At 39.0% G+C, this 14,270-nt stretch overlaps 1 pseudogene; it reads right to left on the reverse strand.

The window, feature by feature from the left end:
- Nucleotides 1–1,445: 1,445 nt before the first annotated feature.
- LOC140667184 (uncharacterized) lies at nt 1,446–9,943 on the reverse strand (annotated as a pseudogene).
- Nucleotides 9,944–14,270: the final 4,327 nt, after the last annotated feature.

Consider the following 14,270-nt stretch of genomic DNA (forward strand, 5'->3'; position numbering starts at 1 on the left):
TATATCGATCGGTCTGAAGTCGTCGACGACAATGTCGATGATAATCGAAGGAGCGTTGCCGTCGCGGAGGCGGTTATTTCTCTTTCTCTTTCTTTCACTCACTCTGTCCCTTTCTTTTACGCACTCAGACATACACACATTGCGTGTAGCAATTAGCTGATCGCAGCGTCCGACGGCCGGCGATCCGGAACAACTTTTTATTATTAAAGTAACATTATTTTAAGGAACACTTATTCTTGACGTAATTATAAGACATTTTTTTCTTTACCAAAATTTTATTTAAAACATAATTTTATGTTATAAGATAAAATAGTTAGTGACTCATGCGGCGGTAATCACCCGTCGGGCGGTCAGCTGCGCCCGCGCTCGCGGTGCGCCGCGCCGCTCCTGCCTGCCTTCTGTACTCGACGTATGATTTGCTAACTATTTTTGCTTATAACTCAAAAACTACGCTTCAAATTAAATTTTGGTAAAGGAAATATTGTCTTAAAATTATGTCAGGAATACGTCATTTTACGGACGGAAGGTTGTTCTGGGACACCCATGTGTATTTATAAATAATTAATATATATGTTATGTAACAATAATTATATAATTTGCATTAGAAAAATAATGTTTTTATACATTAAAAGTAGAACTAGTCCAACAAGGAAAATCTTTGACGCGATGCGGAGGTTAATAGATTAAATGATTCAGTTCTATGAATAAACAGATGCGTTTACACAACTGTGAGATAAGTTGGTGCAATATAGTGTAGTAGGAGTCTTTGTCCGTCTCGTCAGGATGTGTTTGGTACGGATATATAGATTTATTAGTTCTCAACGTTTTAATGAATATGTGTATTTGCGAAACGAGTGCGATGATTTAATAATGGTGATGTTCTTCTCAATCTTCTTCTAACTCCAAAGTATTGCGAGAGAGCCCTGAATTCTGTGTATCGCCTCCTTATATACGATACAATCCTAGTCTTTTTTCCCCCCTTCAAAAATCGGGCCAATTACCTATCTATTTTAGATGTCAGTGCGTTGGTGGGGGTTGACACCTCCGCATTTCGACTTGCACGCTTGAGACAATCGGTTCGAACAAGAGCATGCGACCGCTAGGATCGAGATGTAAACATAAGGAGATATAGACAACAGTCGCACGACTACAATAGTTTTATTAACAACCGCGTGCAGCAAAACATGTATGCATTATTGTGTCGAAAATGTAAATAAAAAAAAATATGTAAATAGCAAGATAACATTCTTGCTCATATACATACATTACATACATGAAAAAGAAATAGAGTATTTTATTAATCAGATATTCTGTTTTATAATATTTAATTTCTTAAAGTATAAAGAAAAATGTAATACGCATTGTCTTAATAAATCATATGGAAATATTACATAAATATACATAAAATAGTGTACATAATTATTGCGTACAAGAATAACAAATATTCATGGTTCATATCGGTTACAAAGATGATGATCGTGAAAGAAATGATTTATACAAAGGGACTTTCTACACCATGCGCAGCCAATTACAGCAACTTCACCACAAATATCGCATGTTGGTTTTAAATTATTTTTGAAACAAAAATCTACTGGTGTATCAAATTCTTCTGGTCTCTTTTCTAAATAACCACTTTTATACCATGCATATTTGAATAAATTTTTAAACCTCAGTGAAGAAAATTAATTATGTGTTAATGATTGTAATTTTAAAATATTGTTTCTTGAATGAAGCTTGACCTCAAGATCTAAAAGCATGACGGTATCCGAAAAATGTTTAAGAAAATTTTTCCATAAACGAAAACCAAATTGTTCAAGCGCGCAGCGCAGCTTGAATGTTGCCATATTAAGGGGCTGTTTGGCGGCGCCACTAAGCTGTAGAGGGGCATTGAGAGGGCCCTACTGATCGCATAAAAGAGGGAGAAACGAAAGGCTTGCAGCCATTGTTCTTAGTCGAGTCGTTGAGTTCGTACGTTCGTCATAGTATAGTCGTTGTTGCGCAGTTTTCAGTCTCGTTATATCTTGTTGTCCGGTCTCTTTGTGCACAATCTTAATAGCATACAGGTGCTTTGCAGCACATAGATGCTTAACAGTATACTCAGATGCTTAACAGCATACACAAGGTTCACTGCAAAGAAAGGTATGGTAAACGGTAACAGGCGTTACCATAATAAAGAGAACGTGACGCACGATTAGTAAGCAAACAAAGGGAAGCTGACTGCTTACTAATTATTGACATGAGAAAGCTTACACTGCCGGCAAAGACTGTATTCTAAACATTGAGATGAGAACACTTTTGGTAAATCTTGGACGCAATTAAAACTATATGCGTATTCGTTTAGCTGCGCAGCAAGAATTTGGTAACGTATTTTGTAACTTGATATCCTTTACCACGATTTCATTGTATGTTGTTTTGATTTGAGAGCATAACCTTTCTTGTGTTTTTTCATGATATTGTCTCATATATATTTTTGTGATTATTTGAAAAGATTATTATTATTATTATCTTGTGTATGATACTTTTTCTTGTATATTTTATGTTTTGCTTATTATGTTATAATACTTTTCCTGTGTATCATATGTGTCGCTTATTATATTAAGATGTAAAATGAAACTGAGCCTCCGTCAGATTAATTATATTTAACTTTAAGTACTAATTTATTCTAAGACTAATATCAATATTATAATATAGTTTCCTTAAAATATATTGATATTTATATTAAAATTATAAGAATAGTATAAATAAAAGAAAAGGAATTTTAGTTTGTATCATAAAGAAATTAGATTAACTATTATTTTAATTACACACTGAAAGAAGTTAAATAAGAGTTACAATAAATCCGATTTGCGTTCACCTTTAAATAGACAGTCCTCTTAATACATGATCATTTATTTTTCATTTTGATATCTTTACAAATTTGTTCTAACAAAATACATCTAAAGGTTGTATTTTTCTCGTTGTTCCAGCTAGTATAGTTAACAAATTGATATTTTCTATAAAATCTGGTTGTTTCTTTGAATTATATCAGGATAATGACCAGTCCAAGAATCTAATAATAAAGTTGATTTTGGTCCAACATTTGGAAAAAACACTTTTTTTATCTCAAAATGATACGATCTTAATTTTCCAGATTTTGTTACCATGACAAAGATATTATCTTCTTTAAACATTGTTTCTTTTACCGTTGGACCAAATGTTCCAGTAGGTTCTTTTAAAACAATAAAAAGAGGCGATAATAATTTATCAGCTGAAACAATAGGTTATATAGTATAACTATGTGTAGTTGCTGATATGGATTGTACTATGCGTTCTATTTTTTTAGTGCCAATAAGTGACAGTGAACGACCGAAATGAAATTCTATTTGAAATCCACTTTGGTCCGAATTATACAGGGTGTCCGGTAATAATCGCCTCACCGTTCATATACAGGTAGAGCAGGTCAAACTGAGTAGAAAAGTCGTCTACCATTTTTCGATTTTCGAAATGATTATCGAAAAATTAATTAACAAAGATTGACAAATCTGGGCGAGTACAAGCGCGCGGCGAGAAGGCCCATCCTACTGCTACGCGATTACTAGGCGCTCATTGAATGATAGGAGGAGCAGTCTACGACTGGAAATAGATGCGTACGAGTAGCGCGCCTAGTAACCGCGTAGCGGTGGGACGGCCTTCTTGCCGCGCGCGCTTTACTCGCGCGGATTCACCGATATTTTTAAATTAATTTCTCGTTAATTATTTCGAAAATCGAAAAATGGTAGAGGACTTTTTTACTCAGTTTGACCTACTCTATCTGTATATGAGCGATGAGGCGATTATTACCGGACACCCTGTATACATTTTCAATTCCATATTGTATAATAAAATATTTCACATTTTCGATAAATGACTTGATTTGTGCTTCTAAATTTTTATTTGACGTTAAATGTTTTCTTGTTATAAATTTTGTAATTTTTCTAGATACGATATTATGTGCAAGCTTAAAATTTTTTATCCTTGATAATGATGTTGTAAACCCAGGTACATTTACTTCCTTCTGCGCTCGAAGAGCCCATCGAGCAATATCAATGTCATGAATAATTATTCCATTTTCAACGGCTTTATTGAATATATTTAACGTATATGTTGAAATTTTTTTCAGTTTATCAAATCTGCTGCCACCTTGATTTACCTGTTCTTCCTATTTTCTTGACGAAGTGACATGACTTTTCGAAATCTATATTTTACAATTCACTTTCTTGACTTTTTTGTCCCACTTCTCCAAAATTCTACAGCATTGTTTTATATTGTATTGGTATACAATCCGCAATACATGTAATTTTCTTTACAATATATGTGTCATCTTTTCTTTCTTCATCAATTACTCGTTCTACTTCGGGTATATCAAATGCGTTTTCAAAATCTAATGATACTTCTTCATCAATTTTATACGCTTCTTCATGCATTAATTTAAGCATATTTTCAATCTTATTTTTTGTTTCTATTTCTTCTCTAGTAACAGGACTTTTTGGGAAATCCATAGTAATAAAAACTGCGTACAGCAGCATTATTACGTTTCTTGGATTAAACATTATTCTCTAAAAAAATTAAAATTATATATATTTATTTTATAAATATTAGCAACAAAAATATTTTATTATTTAATGCGTATTAACACTTTGTTATAAGTGTTTTCCGAGTTTCATGAAAAATAGTACACTGTTTTATCACATAATTTATACTAATTTAAATAATTTAATAAAATATTAATTATAACTTAAATAAAACAAAATAGATAAACTTAAATTTTGAATAAAGTTTAAATATGTAAGAGCAAAAAACAATAAAAATTTTAAAAAATAAAAAAAATACATACATAATGTGCATACACGCAAGACAGAACTGCTGCTGAATTCAACTAAACTACTGCTTGCTTTGATGGATGCTTTTGTAGTGTGGCGATAGTATCACCACACATGCGCAACCGGCATTACACGGCCTACGTGCGCACGCGACGCAACTTCAAAGCGCGCCGCTACGTGGCGCAAGCACGGAGCCGGTCCTCGAGAATTCCGCGAACGGGCATATATAAGCCGCGCGCCGAGCCAGGGAAGGTAGAGCGCCGCGAGCAGTGAATGTAAGCACATCTCAGAGGAAGCTCTAATTCGTACGAGAAAACCTGAGACCTGACGTCTCGGAAGTGCCGGATTCCACGTCCGCTTCTCACGCCCCGATCACCCGGGCCTACGAGAAAACCGCAGGAAGCGTAGGACGTTTAGATAACGCAGCCACCAAGGAGAGTAAAATTCGCCCTCCTACCGTGGAAACTTACCAAGATCGAGCTGCTACGAGTTCCACGGACCAGACCACCGAGGGGCCTGCTGACGCCTTGGGATATTTGAGTGAGGAGGTACACCTCTCCATTCTATCGTGGAGAGTACCCGACGCTGCTGTCTTCACTTCCACCTTCACCGGGAAGACAACCTCGCGTGGACAAGGCCACGCAAACCCTACGCAGCCGTAGCACTCAGATCTCGACAGTAATGGTACGCGGCTCCCGGCTCCATATGAGGCACACACAAGCGCGAGCCTTGTAGGTGTGAGCTCGGCGCCTCGGCTAACTTTGGAGAGTAGAGAAGAAGAGATATATGTTTTTTGTTATCCTCTTCTCACTTTCTACCGAGTTCGCGAGGCAACGCGGCATCACACGACGTAGCTCACGGCTCGCTCTAAATCTTATGTCTGTTGTGCCACTATCTGAGCGACACAGGTTCAGGATTTGCCGGAAGGAACGGGCCAGAGGAGTTCCAAGACGTGAAGTGGAATGACTCAGTCGGATTTAGCAAATAAGCGTTCTTTAATTCTACAAGGTGGGGTTACACGACTCTCTTCGCTTTCTTGCTTGGTTGTCGGATATTCGCTTTATCACTGTTGATTTTTGGTTGTTCGGTATGGCACTTGATACTACTAACTTAATTTCGCAACTGCCCGCGTGTCTAAGCGCGGGCGGGTCTTTATCGTGCTGTGTACTTGCGCAAAATTCGTACGGGTCGTTTAACCTACATCGGGTGCAAGCGTAGCGAGTCCAAAGGTCGGAATTCTTTGCTTGCACCCTGTCGCAATTGTCGCAGTGTTCCGGTTTTCACAATCGTTCCGCGCGAGGATCGCTGTGTCATTAGTTCGCGCGGTCAATGCTCTGCATTCGCGGTATGTGGAGCTTCTCGCCTTATTTCACAATATTTCGGTTATAGCTTGGGCTATAACATCCCTTCCCCCTAGGGAAAAGAAAAGCTTACGGGTTTTTTTATACCCATAAATACATAGTTTATCTATACCCGTTTTACTCTATACATCTATTTAGTTGTATTTTTTACAGTTTGGTTGTCGCGTTAACCTATATAAAATATAAAATATAATTATCTTACAATTAGAATCGTGTACTTATGCTACGTTTTAATATTGGCTTTGGTGAGCCATATACGCGTGGTGTGTACACGCACCGGCATAAATGGTGTCCGTCGGTAAATGTGTGTATGTACGTACGTGTATGACAACCGAGAGTGTCACATATACATGCAGCGCGTACGTACGTGTCACTTGAAGCGTGGCGGAGTTCATGCAGCGGAGGAGAAAAAAGTGGGAGGCAATCCGATGTTGCATCCTTAGCGCAAGCCGCACGATCGAGAGAGAAAGCATGACAAGACGTGATGCCGATTAGTGGTGTCCTGTAGCACTGCCTCACTCACTCTATGCTTGAATGCAGGAGGAATGAGCGAGAGAGCTATAGGACACCGCGTTGTCTCTATATGCGTCTCGTTCACTCTCGCGCTTATGTCATGCTTTCTTTCTTATTCCTTCTAGAAACGTGGCTGAACTCTGCGCATCGAATGCCGGCATTCGTAAAATTATAATTATATTATATTAATATTAGAAGTTCGGTTTCATATATAGCAAAAAACATATGATTATTCTAATTAAATATTAATTTATTTATGATTGCGTATTTTTTTTTCTATTTATGTAAAAAAATTTGCTAAAAAATATATATATACATGTATCATTATGAGTAATTTTGAGATTCACTAGAACAGTAATTGTAAACTTGCATCCGTTTGTAATTAAATTTATAATTACATATAAATAAATGTGTAGAAATGATAATTCGTGATATAAAATATTGTTACGTCCAGGCCCGTAGAAAGGATGGGTCAGAGGAAGGGCGTAACAGGAACTGTTCTGATGTCAAAAGTCTTATCGACGAGTGACTCGGTCGAGCGAGCTGCAGGTTAGCAAACAGGTAAACGACGGGTGTCGTTATTACTCTGTTATGCGAACGCTCTCGAGGTCCCTTTTTGGTAAGAGAATCGAATCTCTTTTACGCGGGACGGGACCTTGTGTGATCTTTCGCGTGGAGGGAGTGAGGGAGTTAAATAAGTTTACCGATCATTTAATTTTTAAATTAACATTTATTCAATTGATCCCTACCATTATACATATAACTTTATTGATATTATCAAATCCGCCTTAAAATTATTTGTATGAGTGTGTGTGTGTGTGTTTGTGTGTGTGGATCGCGGGTGTTACAAAAGTACGGAGGTCATCAACCAGAAAAGAAGGGGAACGAGTGCGAGTCTAAAGATTTTATTCTGGTTGGTATTTGTACAATAGTTTATAATAAGAAAAAAAATAATAATAAAGATTTACGAACAGTGTTATGTATGTTACGGCGCGATTTTGCACACGGTCGTGTCGTCCGATCTATGGTCTCGGTTGGCTCGCGAGAATCGGGGGGTCGGCGCGATTTTAGGCATTTTAAATAAAGAATAAGGTTGAATAAAGGGGAAAGGAGACGATGAGAGGAAAAAAAAACAAAAGAGAAGGAAATTAAACTTACTACTTAGGCAGATTGGTTGCGTCCTAGCTGCTGGTGTAGTTGTGGTCTTACTCGGCGGGTCGTCTTGTTGAGCATTGACTCTAATAGTTTTGAGACGTAAACGGAACTCCCGTAGTGTAGATGAATTGCTTGAGTCAGCGAGCGACCGAAATGAATCTGATGTACTGTCAACTGATTTTAAATTTTGGAATAATGGTAATGCGCGAGTCTTCCCTTTTTATATTAAATCTTGAGGGCGTGTTAACAATTTGGGCGGGAGTATTTTTGAGATTTTGACGTGTAAAAGCTGTCGTTCGGTGAGATCCTTCTCCTCCTTATTTTTGATTATTGCTGATTGGTGGGCTCTGTACGGCCTTTTAGGAAATTTGGAGATTCTTCATTTGGTTATCTCCTGGGATTATGCGGCTGTTTTTATCCGTTATTTATTTAGGGGATCTCGCTTTCGGTTCTTTTCGGTCATTTCTTTGAACATCGATTTCAATGTTTAAAACATATTTTTCGTTCCGCGGCCCTCTTATGACTGGTCGGGCAATTATTGCTTTATCTTTATAGAAGGTAAAGACGTGGAGCCGACAGGACGTAACAATATTTTTCGTAATTGTATTATTACAAAACTCAAATTTTAAATTCCCGATAAAAAATTTCTTATGTATAGTTATACAGAATTGAATATTATTATACAGGATTCAACACAATTGTGTAAAAATATGTATAATTATTATAGATGACACCGTATAAAACGTTACGTATATTTATATATAAATGGATTGATAGCTACAATTAGAATTATGTATATGTAAGCTTATACATACTTATACACAATGCCTGCAACATTTTATGTATAATTATTAATAATTATATATAATTATATATAAAATGGACAAATTTCGTATATAAATTTGTATAATTAGATACGACTATTTTTATCTGATTATGTATAAAAATTTTTTACCGGGTTTATAACACAATATCGATATCTGATCGAATTCATGGTTTGTCACAAATGAACCAACGAGCATTTAACTGTAAATTTACAATACTTATATAAAAATGTAACTAATTCAGGGAAGATAATGTTATGCTGCGTAATATTACAAAAATTTAGATATCTTTATAAAATTTTTTTAAATATTAATGATTAAATTATACATATATTAATATTAAATATTAATTTAAAGTAAATTAAAAACTCTATTTATTTTCTCTCTTTTTTTATTTATTTTCATAAATACATATATATATATTTTTATATAATTATATATAAATTATATATAATTATATATAAAATATAAAATAAAAAAAAAATATATATATATATATATATATATATAGAGAGAGAGAGAGAGAGAGAGAGAGATAGAATTTATATATAAAAAATATTATATATATATAATTATATAGAATTATATATACTGTTACGTTCGTGTCAGCTGTGAGGAAATCGATATATCGATCGGTCAAAAGTTTGAAAGAAAAACGAGCGTCGCAAGAAGACGAGTCTGCTTTCGGACGTAACACTATATATATACAGAGTATACGAACGAGTGAGACGCGTATACTCTGTATATATATATATATATATATATATATATATATATATATATATATATACAGAGCATATACATATATATATATATATATATATACTCTATATATATATATATATATATATATATATATATATATATATATATATACAGAGTATACGAACGAGTGAGACGCCTATAGACGCTTCTCCTCGCGGTGTGAAAGTTTTATTGGCCCTGAAAAGGGCCGATCGTGGGACAAGCGCGGAAGCTGCATTTCATTTAATAGTCTGTCCAGTATCCGTCCCGGTCAATAACTTGATTGAGTCGATTTGGTATCGAATCAATCAAGTTTGCGAGAAAGTCTGGTCGATGCCGAAGCCCTTCCCAGATTTCTCTCGCATGGTTAACTAACGCTGCTACCGTCCTCTCCCGTCTTGGTTCCCATCGTTGAACCATTTGTGCCCAGACATTTTCGATCAAATTTAGATCTGGTGAACGTGCAGGCCAGTTGACCAATTGAATCTCCGGATGATCCCGAAACCATGCCCGTGTTTCATGTGAGGTATGGACTCCGGAGTTATCCTGCACTAACCGGATAACTGGTACATCCTCTGCGGGATAGATTGCGCGTACTGAAGGAAGAAGAACATTCTCCAGTATGCGAATATAGTCCGCAGAGTTCATCCGCGAGGGAATTTGCACCAATTCGCCGATTGCAGTTCCCGAAATCCAGCCCCACATTCCACACGAAATCCTTCCACTTTTGTGAAGAGGCACAACATGGTTCGGATGCAACCTTTGATCTCTTGGTCGCTATACATGAGGTGTGCGGTCGACAGATGATACAAAGACCTTTTCATCGGTCCAGATCACAGCCTCCCACTCCTCACACGGCTCGTCACCAGGTTCTCCAAAGCGAACGCGATGCGCTGCTCCCGATGAACAGGAGTCAGTGCAATTTTGTGGGCTGGACGGTAACAATGTAACCCAGCTTCGTTCAGACGTCGCCGGGCGGTCCGATCCGATACTTGGACGTTCGCCGCGTTGAGAGCCTCTTGGACAGCGCCGAAGGGTTGCTCAACTGCTGCGGCAACGATAGCCTCGTCTTCTTCCGCCCTGGTTTTACGAGGCCTACGATTATGCCGACGATGATCATGCAAAGCATGATCACCACCATCGGCAAATCGTTGTATCCATCGTCAAACAGTTTTATCAGAGCACGGAATCGCAGCAGCGATTTCCGCTACTGTTCTTCCGGCCTACCACTGTCCGACGATGCGACCTCGTATCTCAGGACACAAGTTTTGAGGCATCGTAACACTTATTGCGATTAATAATGCGTTCTCCGCTATGGCACCACGATAAATAATTTAATAAAACAAAAATAGGAAATAAAAAGTTGAAAAACGCGGTCTCCTAGTAATGCATCAATAAACTGTTATAGCCCCAGAAAAGGCTACAGATTTGATAAATATATATATATATACATATAATTATATAGATGCAGGAATGCATCGCGAGCGAAGCGATAATCGCGCGAGCCGCTGACGCAGCGAGCCACGCGCGCCCGAGACCGAGCGCGAACGCGAAACCGGAAAGCGCTCTCGGAGACGCACCGGAAAGGTGTCGCTGAATCGTTAAAAGTACAAGCGAGGAAATTCGACTTTGAACGTCCTCGTCTGCACTAAAACGCGAATTCAGCAACATAACCATATTTGGTCATGTTGCTAAGGGACCCCCTCCGAAAAACCATGCAGTTCGGAGGGAAGCTCAGCACCCGCCGCGATGAAGCCACGGGCAGTCGTTAATTAGAACCGAACGAGTATTAATCGCCACGCGCAGCTACCAGATTCAACAAAGTCATACTCGCATGACTGAGAGAGATACGCGCGCCTGAGATAAGCCGACGCATATCAGACTACCTGTACGACAGAATATGAGAGATACCGCTCTCTCCCTTTAACCGACAATACACACGAGTATAGATACGTACGCTGGGAGTAGTGATAAAATACCAAACCTTTTGATTTCTTTTAAACTGCTATTTATTATAAAAAAAAATGGAGGAGGTAAACAATTAAACCTAATATTAAGACAAAAGGTGGCCACAGCCCGTCGTATCCCCGGCCTTCCCTAACGGATCCCGAAAAATCCTGTGCCCCCCTCCTGGAGGCACAACAATCTGGTGGCAGCGGTGGGATTCAGGGAACACCCCCGGTGGATGTCAAGGAGTTGGCACCTCGAGCGTCGTGCAAGACCTGCAATAAAATAAAAAGTGCTCAAACATGCAGGCACGTCAGAAAGTTAGCAAACACTGACGGACATCAAGAAGCCAAGAAAAAACTACATGCAGAGCAGATCGAGCTATAAAATATTGCGAATTAAGTCCCGCGAGTGTAGCCGTAGAAGCGCTCCGAGACATACGCGATAGTGTCCGACGGAACCTCGAAACTCGATACTCGAGTGATAGTGACACAGAGCTACCGAGCAATGTTATAACAGAACGCGAATTTCCATTTACGAGTTTCGACGCGAGTCTTGTTGAAAATAATCCGACTGACCCCACTGACGATTTACACGACTCAACCAGACGAACGAGACCGTATCTTAGTCGAACTCCAAGCCAGGTATCACTTCGGCGAGAATTTTCATTGACATCTTACGAGAGCGAGATTTTTGATCCCGAAGAAATCTACGCACGAACGCGCGAGATGGCAGAAGCTCAAAATCCCCGCGCGTCTACGTCCGCAAACGTGTCTAATGACGCGGTAGACGACGAGATCGCACGATTGCGACGAACAATTAATCAACCGGTACAACCGCGAGAAGAATCGACAAACGACTCTACGTCCGCCATGTTAAGAGAAATGCGCTATGCAATACAATTCTTAACAGAGCAAGTAGCTCAACTACAGCAACGCGATCAAAATACAAGCCGTCGAGAAGAACTTTCCGAAAGCATATATTACGGACGGACCGATCGCGACGTTAGAAGCCGACGTAGTATGGCACCCAATTTCCTGACGTTAAAGGAAGCGAGGCAAATGATTCCGGAATTTGACGGAATGTCGCGACACAAGTTGCAAGATTTCGTGAATTCATGCACATACGCAATACAAAATACAAATCCGGCAGATGAAGAATCTCTTATGCAAGCGATATTATATACAAAGTTACGCGGAAGAGCGCGACAAGATTTTGAAACACGCGATATACGCACTTTCGATGAATTTCGGACGCAACTCGAAGCTTGTTATCAAACGAAACAAAGCACGACACACTTGCAAGTCGAATTTAATTCATTAAAACAAAAAACAAGCGAAACCGCCTACGCGTTCGGACAGCGTGTCGATCTAGTAGCTATGAAATTATATGACTCTATGACCGAAGGAAAGGAGCATACTCTAGAACAAAAACGCACGATTCAGCAAACTATCAGAGACCAAGCGTTAATTAATTATCAAATCGGACTACGCGACGACTTGAAAGTACTCATACGGTCACAACGCTTCTCGACATTGCAAGAGGCGATAAACGGCGCGAGCTCGGAAGAAAAACTTATCAAGCCGATGGGAGCGAGAACAAATAGTTATCAAAATAAAAATAAACTCGACTCGAATTACTCGCGACCGCCTAGAGATACTAATGCAACGTGTTTTAAATGCGGCAAGATAGGACATTATGGACGAGATTGTCGAACGAGCAGATACGCTCTGCCGAAACCCGAAAGACCACGCGTCAATGTGGTAGAAAAATTTTGCAAGCATTGTAAAAAGCGCGGACATAATCGCGACGAGTGTTGGTCTTTAAACGGCCGACCGCAAGGAAAACCACAGGCTCGAAAAAATCCGAACAACGCGAATAAATTGAGCGATATTCAAATTAATTCAAAAGGAACGCGTTATAAGACGCGAGGAAAGAGTTCCGACTCCGAGCGTAGTAACGACGAAGAAGAAAGAAGCGATAGCAAGGCAAAGCGCGCGCTGGAATATCAGGTGACCCACGTACGACAGACGCGAGATAAACAAGGACTCGACGTCGTAACGATGCCCATACGCGAAACGAAGACAGGGCGCATAAACATGCTATACGATTCCGGTGCGACCATATCACTAATAAAAGTAAAGCATTTAAAAGGCGAAACATTGATATACAATAAAAAATTAGCGTTAATAGGAATAACCGGACACAAAGTATATACAATAGGGAAGATGCATGCAACAATTAATCTAACCGGACAAGACATTAAACATGCAATTTACGTAGTAAAGGACGACTTCCCCATGGAATACGACGGGATACTAGGAATCGATTTCCTAAGGAAGCAAAAGGTATCCTGCGATTACAAAAATAAAGAGTTAAAAATCGGTACGGATGTACTCAAGATGCGACCATATAATAAAATTATCTTGAAACCACGCAGTGAAACCATTGTGCAAGCCGCGACTAATCGAAACGAAACGGGAATAGTACGCGCGAAAGAAACAGCCCCTGGAATATATATAGGAAGATGTCTAGTAGAACCGAAAAACTTTCTCTGCCCAATCAGCGTTATCAACACAACAGACGAGACTATTGAGATACGTACACCTGTTGTAACAATAGACGACATCGATAAAGATAACCCGCACGGTATCTACACAATAGCCGTGGGGACGGACGATAAAAATACCCCACGTAACGAGCGCATCTGACAATTGTTGCGAACACAGCATCTCAACTCTGAAGAACGACAGGCACTCTCAAGGATATGTGATGAATATAGCGACATATTTCACCTGAATGGAGAACCACTGTCGTGCACTGCGACGGTAGCGCACGAGATAAATACGCGCGTAGACGCCTCAACGGTAAATGTAAGACCGTATCGC

Source organism: Anoplolepis gracilipes, chromosome 6 (assembly GCF_047496725.1).
Source record: "Anoplolepis gracilipes chromosome 6, ASM4749672v1, whole genome shotgun sequence".
Lineage (NCBI taxonomy): Eukaryota > Metazoa > Arthropoda > Insecta > Hymenoptera > Formicidae > Anoplolepis > Anoplolepis gracilipes.